We start from the raw sequence: 10,013 nt of genomic DNA, 5'->3' as shown, positions 1-10,013 counted from the left end.
TTCTGCGTCCAAGCATGCAGATGCTCTTCTCAGAGTGGCCCTATCCCCAAAGTGCTCACATGTAGTCTCCCATTCAAGGGCAAACCAGGGCAGTCCCTGCTTAGTAAAGGGGCCAGTTCAGGCTTGCTACCACATGACCAGCTCTCCTGTGTTATTTCCCTATGTCAAGGGTTTCCAACCTTGGATCTTCAGACATTGTTAGACTGCATTCTCATCACCCCCAGTCTCAGTAGCCTTTGGTATGGGGCTGTAGCTCAATGATAGAGCATAGGATTCGTTTGCATGCAGAAGGTCAGAGGTTCAATCCCTGGGATCTCCAGATAGGGCCTGGAAAGACTCTTGCCTGAAACCTTGGAGAGTTGCCACTTGTCAGTGTAGACAGTACTGAGTGTGAAGGATCAAGAGTCTGACTCAGTAGAAGGCAACTTCCAATGTTCCTAACATCTGGGGACCCAAGGCTGGGAATCGGGAGGGGTCTTTCTCCTGTGCAAATCAATGCAACTCCCAACAGCTGAGTCTAGGATTTCCCCCCCTCTCTTGGCATTCCCATAGCAACTCTTGCCAACAAAAACAAGCAGTTTAGGAGGAGAAGGTGGAGAGATAGACAGACAGACTGACTTGCAGATATGTTGGACATCATTCAAGAAGACGAAAGTGCTTTGAAAATGTGGAGGGGCTGCAGTGGTGTTTTCCAAGTTAGTTGCTATCCATGTCTTAACAGCTGCTAAAATATGTATAACAACTGATGAGAAAACAACCATAGCTTCTTTAGCCTCGGAATGCAACCCTGGGATATGTATCATCACCTTAAGAACAAAATGGACTACTTATGAAAGTTTGAATCACGGTGTCTACCGTGTCAAGTAAAGGGGATATTGTTTGGTATGTTCTGAAACAGCAAGTCTGCTCATGTATATCTGCAGACCTTCTGCAGTGTTAATCTTCGCTATGTGTGTGTGATCTTTTCCCCACTTCTCTAGTAACATCAATAAAATAGCACGCTGCATGAGAAGGATATTTCACTGAAAGGCAAGAAAGGTGTGAACATAGCATCTAGGACTTAAAGATGGGTATATAATTGTAATTTGGGGTATCTAATTTAATTTCACCCAAAAAGCTTGGGGGAATGCTCCAGAGATTTCCATATGGAAAACCAGCCCTTCTGCTATTTGCATTGTTGAACAGCGGAAATACTGTGAGAAGATCTGCCCTGGCACGGCTTCAGCCTTCTTAATCGCTCTCTGAGGCATTAAAGAAGCCAGTGGGGAAGAAATATGCAAATTCTGTTGCCCATTTGTTTGGGGGTTTGGTGTTTATGGCTTCCTTGGGGCTCCTGCAGAATCTCAACACTGGAAGTGCTTTACTGGAAACCAAGAATTTTTTCATTCACCAGTGCCAGAGCAGTGGGAGTGGAGTGGGGGGGGGGCACACAACTGAATGGGTGTAGCTTCTCATGTACAGATTATGTTGGTTTGCTAGTTCTGCAGCCTTGCCATTAAATAGTTGGGCTGCTGTGAGCTCAGCTGGACCTGAATTACAAAGAAGGGGACATATCCTCTCAGTATTCTTTGTATCAGCGTACTATAACTGTGATTGTAATTCTGCTATACAGTTTGAAATATGGTTGCATCTTGTATGGGTCTGTTTGCTTTTAAAGTGATATGGCCTTTGGCTAATGTAATAAAACAACTAATATCAAGCCTGTACAAGTGCCTGCTGACAGTGGCAAGCAGCAAAGGGCAGTAGTTACAGCTCTTGCAGCTTCTCCAGACTTTGGTTTATTGCATTTCTTTTTAAGCTCCTGCAGTACTTACTGACATGCTACCACACAGGAATCCAGATGTCTGCCTCTGATTTCACCCACTGGCCAGAACGGACTTTCCTGGCTCTTTTCATAACTTAAAAGTCATTGCTTCCCCACGAAGGTAAGTGCTGGCTGGAAGGTGGCTCTGTAAAAACATGTCCCTGAGGGCCACACAGCCCACAGGGACATATTTTCAGGAGTGGGGCATCACAGAGTGGAACAAAGGGAAGGGGAGATTGGCAGAAATCATACCCCTTGCCTATGTGACCAGCCCTGCTGCTTTACTCTGGAACACAGCAAATGTGCTTGCACTTCTTTTGCTGCACCTGTGCTTAAAAATGTCAGCCATAGAGAAGGGGAGTTGGATTGTGCCAGCTGGCCCCATACCCCCAGCTTCCATGTGTACTGTGAAGGTCTGAACAGAGCCTACATATGCACAACTGTATATACATTAGCTCTGTAGGGACAACCTTGAACCCTGCCAAATGCACTTTGCAGGTTCCAGCTTACACGCACGAGCCCTCGTCTGAAAGCATTGCATGAGCACTTGGGGCAGGGGAGCACCATAGGGGTGGCAAGTTCCTTTCTGGACCCATGTGCATCCACTAGTGTATTGAAAGCTTCATGCAGATTAATGAATGTATGAAGGCTGAGGGAGGAGCCTGCCAGTGCCCTCGCTCTGGGCCGCCCCAGCACCCCCCAAGTGCAGTTATGGGGCTGCTGAAACCTCCATTCTTCCCGATGGAGAAAAACCTTAAAGCCACTTGTGGGGTGCTGGGGTGGCCCAGAGGGGTTTGGTCTAGTGCAAAGAGGGTGCCAACCACCCCCATGGATTGCTAACCCATGGGGTACTGGGTTTTGTTGTTTTGGAAGTGTTCTGAGTGTAGATTTTTTGGTAGCATATAAGATTTTCAATGACAAACCATGAATCCACTCTCATCTGCTAACCTTAAAGACACATAAACTTCAAAAATCACTTAAAAACCAGCCCTTTGCCCAATTCCTTTCAAATAATTCTGATAGCTTCCTGGCCCCCCTTGGGCACTACCACCCACCACACTCTGCTCTTGGCCACCCCTTTGCCCCTGACATGAAGCTATACATGTGCTGACACCTCCATGCTTCTTTATGGAGAAAAACCTTAAAGATGCATAAACTTCAAAAATCACTTAAAAATCAGCCCTTTGCCCAATTCCTTTCAAATAATTCTGATAGTTTCCTTGCCCACCCTAGGAACTACTACCCACCACACGCCTCTCTACAACACCCCTTTCCCCCCGACGTGAAGCTATACATTTGCTGCAATCCTAATTATACCCTACGAGGAATTCAAAAATACTTTAAAAATTCACCAATAATCAGAGGAGTGTCCAATTGCCTTGGGGTTTTGTGGGTGGTAGGCACCCCTGTATGTCTACCACCCACCCCACTTTTGTGCTCCTAGGTGCTCCAAAATAGGGGATATGGGCTGGTTCTGGTCCCATTATACTCTATGAGAAAAATAATTAAAAATATTTCAAATATTCATAAAAAATTGTAGGACTGTCTGATTGCTTCAAGGTTTGGGTGGTTGTTGGCACCCATGGGTGCTCCACAATAAGGTATAATGGGCTGGTTTAATTCCCATTATACCCTATGAGAAAAAAATAAAAATATTTTTCAAAAATTCATAAAAAATTGTACGAGTGTCCGATTGCTTTGGGGTTTGGGTTGCAGGTACCCCTGGGTGTCAGCTACCATCCTACAAATTTTTGGATGCCCAAACTGGTTCAAACCAGTTTGAATCGAACCACCCCCTGGTTTGGTTCGAATTCGAACCTGCAGCTCGAACCTGATGGCTGGTTCAGTTCAAATTCGAACCTTCGAACCACCCTGGTTTGAATTCGAACCAGTTCGCACATCCCTATCAGGAAGTATAGATCTATCTATCTATCTATCTATCTATCTATCTATCTATCTATCTATCTAACGCTTCTGTAAATTCCCTGCTGTGCCCTTCCTTCTTTTCCCATTCCGTGCTTCCTCCTCTTCCCAAAGCCTTTTATAACCAGTTAGGGAATTGGTGGCTCATGCTAAATCCAGAATCTATTGGCATGGTGATATGCCAAACCAGCTACCGTATTAGGCCCCAGTGTGCCAGTTTTGGACTGGAGCCACACAATTCAAGAGAATGGGGGAATTCCCTTAACTGCTATTTAGTAGACTCTCTCCCTGCCCCAGTTGATCCAAATTATGAAATTCTGGCAAAAGCTTTTGGCTGCAGTCAAGCTGCAAGATTAAATTTCAGACAAGACAGATCATTGGAACTGGGAGGTGGCCTATGACACCACTGGGAATAGAATAAAATGATAATATTGTTTCTTAAAACCATGGCTATAATTATATCAAAATCCTATCACCTAAGATAAATTCCAAACTGGGGGAAAAAATGTTTATACAATAACTTCCATTCAGATCACCATGTTAATTTTTGTAAGATTGGCTCTGCTTTTCTCTGCCATTAAAGCAAACATCACAGTCTATCTTACAAACAACTTCTACTGTATGTCCATAACCTTCAAGACGTGTTACAATAAGTGCACAGCTCTCATAAAAAATGACAGGTCCTCTTCACTCTCTGAAGTAACTGGTAGAATTGACCTCATCTTGTGAGATTACAGTGTTCCATGTTTCTCTGCCCCACTGCCATTGGAGGGGGAAGCAGGGAAATCCAGTGTGTTGTGATACTGTTGCAGCACCAAATTTTTGTGAGTTTTGATTTTCAAAACAAAAAGTGCCTTTCAGGAGGACTAAACTCCCTCCCCTTTGACACTCTCCTGACCAATGAGCACCAGTATTTCTTGCCTTCTCTGGTTGTCAGGGTAGGCATGGGGTAGGCACGGGGACTATCATGGAGATCACCTGCACTTCTGAATCCCCTTCTAACTGAGCAAAGAGCCACCTTTAAAAAAACCTGATGATTTTCTTTATTTAGCAGAGGGAGAGCAACTGGCCCTATCCATCCCCAGCACAGCATCCCTCCAGTGGCTGTTGCTGGTATCTGCCTTGTGTTTCTTTTTAGATTGTGAGCCCTTTGGGGACAGAGAGGCACTTTATTTATTTACTTATATCTATGTAAACTGCCTTGGAAACTTTTGTTGAAAAGCGGTATATAAATATTCACCGTATTTGCCGTGTTCTTATTCTGAATCTGCAACAGCACCACTGTGGAATAGTAATGCATGAAGCAAACAGGAGACTAGTTCTCACATTCCTAACCAGGGTAGGAGGAGTACAAAGACAAGGTAGGAGAGCTGCCCACGCTGCTCATCAGTAGTCATGTAAATCCAAATAAGGTACGAGGTGGGGAGAGGGGGAAGTAGTAGCTGGGTTGGATGGGTGCACCCTACCCAGATTCTTTGCCCAGCTTTTTACTGAGTTTGGACAAAAAGCCATTCCACCCAGCTCCCACTTCCCACATGATCACTCTCCCCACCTCATCCTTGTTGTTTGGATTTACACAACTGTCAATCAGGAGTGCACCTAGCTCCCCTATCCTGAGGCTGTTTTCACGAGCAGCCATTATTTATTTATTATTATTATTATTTATTATTTCAATTTCTATACCGCCCTTCCAAAAATGGCTCAGGGCGGTTTACATAGAGAAATAACGAATAAATAAGATGGCTCCCTGTCCCCAAAGGGCTCACATTCTAAAACGAAACATAAGATAGACACCAGCAACAGTCACTGGAGGTCCTGTGCTGGGGGTGGAGAGGGCCAGTTATGCTCTCCCTGCTAAACAAAGAGAATCACCATGTTTAAAAGGTGCCTCTTTGCCCAGTTAGCAGGGGCCATGCCGAGGCTTAGCGGGCCAACCTGGGCTTGACTGCCTATGAAAACTTCTGGGATCTGTGCAGATCCCGGTGCTGCTGCAGCACCAAACCCAGCACCGAAGCCCAGCTCTTAGCCAAGGTTAAGGGTGCTAAAAGGTAAAGTGTCATCGAGTCGGTGTCGACTCCTGGAGCCCAGAGAGTCCTGTGGTTGTCTTTGGTGGAATACAGGAGGGGTTGACCATTGCCTCCTCCCGCGCAGTATGAGATGATGACTTCCAGCATCTTCCTATATTGCTGCTGCCCGAGGTAGGTACCACACCCTTAACCTGGCTCCCAGGATTGTGTGTCAGCATAAACTATTTGTAGCTCATGCTGACACAGAGACGGGTGCCTAGAGAGCCCGTCTTCTGGGGGAATCCCTCAGAGCAGTGCACTCAGTGTGTGGTGCACTGTGCAAGACCTGGAGGCCAGGGTAATGAGTCCTGGCCTCAGATCAATCTGCCCTGCTCCGTGCTGCATGGATCATGTAGGAGTGTGGAGTGCGCTCCCACCAGACTGAATTCTCATCTGGGGGGAAGGCAAATTTTGCAGAGCCTCCCCCCTGCCCGCTCTGTAGGTTGTGTGAATGCCTTGCCCCCCACCCCCGACTGGGTTCTTCTCCTACCCTGATCAGGAACGGCAGAACCAGCCTAGTGTGTGACATCCCAACAAATGAAGTGCCTGCAGGTGGACACTGTGCTAGTGCAAAGCTATTTTGCTAGCGACATGCATTAAGTCTGGAGCTTGCATTCCAGACCAGTGTTTCACGACCATTTGTGCAACATTTGTGCAACCTGCAGGACATTTATTTGTTTCGCAGGAAATGTTTGTGCCAGGGCACTATAATCCTATAGCGCAAGAGTGCAATTCCAGAAATCTGAGGGGGTTTTTTGGTGTAGCTATGCAGTCTTTTTGTGTCAGTGCAACTCTGCTCATACGCAAAGGATGTCCTCGTTGGGATGTCAGTCAGTGTTCTCAGACCCAGATATGGGAGGTTGAAATTATACAATTATTGTGGAGCGCCTAGAAAACATCCAGTGATGGTGTGTTTATGATCATCATTAAGAGAGAGATCATTGATCTGTTTTCACTTGAACATTTCCATTGAAATGTTGCTACAACTAGAACATAAATAAGGTTACAGTTGTTGGATGGCAGCCTTAAAAGAAAAAAGAAACAAGGCAGTCTTGCAGCGAAATAAAGCCTTATGAGCTATTAAGCCATAGTAATCACAGTTGGCTTTTTACTGACTCCACTCCTTGCTCCTACGAAGGTAACTTATAAGGAATAGCACTACTATTTGTAAGTAATAATGCCACTGCCAAACAAACTGAGTGTTAACTGTCTGCTTGAGGTGGAGAAATGTCTCACAGTCATGAAATGTGGTGTTATTAAAAAAACAACCTACCACACCAATTCATTTTATAACAAATAAATGTCTGTGTATTTCTGGTTTGGGTATGGTACTTTTTATGTGCACCTCCCTAGGAGACAAAGAGAAACCAAGTTTCTGACTGTGTTAAATGTGGAATTATTGAGTTATTTCTTATACATTATCCTGAACCAGACTTGGGAAGTAATATGTGCCAAGTCGAGCTGAGATGAAATCTGGGGTTGATTTCTGTGAAAATGTTAATACTTCCTCAAGCAGCTTCCTTTCTGTGATATTTCAGGGCGGGGGTGGTGAATGGTTACAAAAAGTCTTGCTGGAGGAAGGATTAAACAGCCCCAGGAGGATCAACATTCCCTAGGCTGGTTCCCATGATCCCTTTTGTGCTCATGTGCTTGAGAAAAGCAAGGTAGGAGGTGCAGGCAGTGATTGCCTGCAAGGCTTAGGCTAGGGAGGAGGGCTCCGTTCTACCCGGCAGCCATACCCAGCTGCTGAATGAGGCTGGAGGAAAAGCCGTCCTATCCAGTGGCAGGCTGGCAGATGATTGCCCCCTGCCTCCAACTTTGTTCTTTGCTTGCACATGATCACAAAATGGGAGAGTGCGCACCGCTCCCAAATGTGGGTAGGACACTTGTCCTGGAACATAGGAACATAGGAAGCTGCCATATACTGAGTCAGACCATAGGTCATTCTAGCTCAGTATTGTCTACACAGACTGGCAGTGGCTTCTCCAAGGTTGCAGGCAGGAATCTCTCTCAGCCCTATCTTGGAGTTGCCAGGGAGGGAACTTGGAACCTTCTGCTCTTCCCAGAGCAGCTCCATCCCCTAAGAGGAATACAGGTCCATAGCCAGCCTAAAATTCTTGGGGTGGGATCACAAGAGCAGTGTACAAAATTTAAAATATTTAAAAGTTACCAATTAAAATACATAAAGGAAACAATAGGATAAAACAGACATTAAAACAAGTTTTAAAATTATTAAAATACTTTTTAATTAAAAGCCTGCAAAAACAGGAGAGTCTTGAGGTTCTTCCTGAAAACAAACAGAGAAGGAGATGCTCTTATTTCAGTAGGGAGTATATTCCAAAGCCCTGGGGCAGCCACAGAGAAAGCCTCTCCCCTTTACAGAGCATCAACCATGCCTATGTACATTCTGTACATACAGTCTCTCTCTCTCTCTCTCTCTCTCTCTCTCTCTCTCTCTCTCTCTCTCTTGCAGAGCCCCAGACAAGAGTCACACATCCCATCCCTGCCGCCTCTCTTTGCTTTGCTAGCGGCAGCCTGCTGCCAGAACCCATCATGGGGGACGGGGAAGACAGGCATCGGCACACACTGACACACACCTCCAAAATTACCTAGGTGCACTTCTGGCCCTGCCTGTAAACACTCCACCTAATGACTTAATTTCAATCAAGTCAAGAAAACAGATCGTTGTACGTTATCAAGACAGACACAGCCAGCCACTTGCCCGATATGCCCAGCTGAAGGGGACGACTAGAGACTAGTCCTCCCCTGTGTTCTGCTGCTCTGAGCTGCAGCTGCAGAGTCTCTCTCTCTCTCTCTCTCTCTCTCTCTCTCTCTCTCTCTCTCTCTCGGCAGTGCCCATCGTGTTGGTTATTTCCATTCTCTCCCACCATCTCTCTCAGCGCCTCGAGCTGGCCTTGCTTGCACTGGATCTTTGAGCAGGTGTGCAGGTGGGAGAAGACAAAAGCATAGCCTAGCAGCTGCCTGCTTGCTTGCTCGATGGGAACAGGAGGAGGAGGAGCGGCTGGAGCACTGGCGCAGCAGGCTGCGAGGCGAGCTACTCTTCTCACTCCTCAGCTGAGCTCCTGAGCTGAGGAGGAAGAAGAATTTTGGGGGGAGGCAGGTGCACTCCATGCCACCATCTGCCTACAGGCCTGGGGAAATATCTTACAGTGCTCACACATCAAGTCTCCCATTCATATGCAACCCCTGCTTAGCTAAGGGGACAAGTCATGCTTGCTACCACAAGACCAACTCTCTTCTCAGCTCAACCTGCCCCATTGCTGGTTGTGACAACCACCCTTCTGCCTCCTGTGTTGGGGAGGAGAGCTGGTCTTGTATCAAGCATGAATTGTCCGCTCTGGTTTGCATTTGAATGAGAGACTACAGTGGATTGGTCCTGCCTGCCCTGCCTGCTCCTGTCCTCTCCTTCTCCCCCAGTTTACCTGGGACTTGGATGGGGGTAGGAGACCAGCTGTGTGACAGCCATGGCTGTGGCATCAACCCCCCCCCACCAATGCCCTAAGAATCCCAGAGACACCCACATCGCTCAGAAACCCAAGAACGGAATTTGGAAAATGCCTTTCAATCAGGAAGAGAAAGATCTTTTTACAGAGCAAAGAGGACATTGCACAGCTTGTCTCCTGCCCACACCCAGATCCCAGGTAAAGGAGAAGAGGGGAGAAGAGGGCAGGATGGGGAGTCAGATCAATCCATCCTGCTCCACACTGCATGTCAGGTTGCTGACCGAGCATATATGACACAACTGTTGGGAAGCACCAAGATGTACCCACCTGACAGTCTCACTGTTGGATTGGATCAGAACCCAACATTTTGAGCCAAGCACCAATCTCTTGGCTACATTATCCCTGACTGGCTGGGGTCAAGGTAGCCAGCAAGAACAGCAATGGAAAGAAAGAAAGAAAGAAAGAAAGAAAGAAAGAAAGAAAGAAAGAAAGAAAGTGCCAAAGCAGCTGCTGAGAGGTACAACAGCCAGTGACTATTGGCTGTTTAAAAAGTAAGCTTTGAGGGGAGGGATTTTGCACCAAAAATGTTCTTCTCCAACATTTATGCCAGCAGTTCCAAGCTGTGCTTTCCATATGTTGAACTGCTCTAAAGAATGGAGCACAACACAGTCTGAGCTTCATGTTTCTTGACTGATGATGCATTTATTAAATGCATATGCGGCCTTGCTTCCATCATAGAACCCAAGACAACTTACA

The sequence above is a fragment of the Hemicordylus capensis genome, chromosome 4, assembly GCF_027244095.1.
Source record: "Hemicordylus capensis ecotype Gifberg chromosome 4, rHemCap1.1.pri, whole genome shotgun sequence".
Taxonomy (NCBI): domain Eukaryota; kingdom Metazoa; phylum Chordata; class Lepidosauria; order Squamata; family Cordylidae; genus Hemicordylus; species Hemicordylus capensis.
Note: the sequence above shows the minus strand (reverse complement) of the source record.